This window comes from Nematolebias whitei, chromosome 5 (assembly GCF_014905685.2).
Source record: "Nematolebias whitei isolate Nwh7 chromosome 5, NemWhi1, whole genome shotgun sequence".
Lineage (NCBI taxonomy): Eukaryota > Metazoa > Chordata > Actinopteri > Cyprinodontiformes > Rivulidae > Nematolebias > Nematolebias whitei.
This window is the reverse complement of record NC_056502.1, coordinates 46,348,681-46,349,523: the sequence shown is the minus strand read 5'-3', so window position 1 is coordinate 46,349,523 and position 843 is coordinate 46,348,681.

The following is an 843-nucleotide window of genomic DNA, read 5'->3' as shown; positions in this document are numbered from 1 at the left end:
TTACATAAACAAGGAAGGAGGCACGGGGAACTCAAGAGACACGGGGAACTCGAGGGACCAGGAAGACAAGGAGAGACTCAGGAGACCCAAGGAAGCGTACCCAACGAAGACGACCCGACGAAGAACAAGACAGAATAGGATGACTTAAATACAGGGAGAAGACGAGACATGATAACAAACAGCTGGGACGAGACACAGGTGGCAACAATGGAAACTAATGAGGGAGCACGAGGGAAACAGACACACCGGGCCACAGAAAAGTAACATCCTTACAGTACCCCCCCCCCCCCCAGGACGCCTCCAGGCGTCCCCAAAAGACCCCCCTCCCGAAGGACTAGGGTGGGTGGAGGGTGGCACTGCAAGGGTGGAGGGCCCGAGGAAAACACGAGGACCAGAGAAAGGACACAAGGGACCAGAGAACGAGGAACCAGAGAATGAGGACACGAGGGGCCAGAAAAGGGACACGAGGGGCCAGAGAAAATACACGAGGGATCACAAAGAACGAGACACGAGGAGCCAAAGAGAAAAAAGGACACGAGGAGCCAGAAAACGAGGAACCACAGAGAAAAAAGGACACGAGGAACCACAAAGAAGGGGACACGAGGAACCAGAGAACGAGGAGCCAGAGAATGAGGACGCGAGGGGACAGAGAAGGGACACGAGGAACCAGAAAAGGGACACGAGGGATCCCAAAGAACGAGGACACGAGGAGAAAAAGGACACGAGGAACCAGAAAACGAGGAACCACAGAGAAAAAAGGACACGAGGAACCACAGAGAAGGGGACACGAGGAACCAGAGAACGAGGAGCCAGAGAATGAGGACACGAGGAGCCAGAGAACAA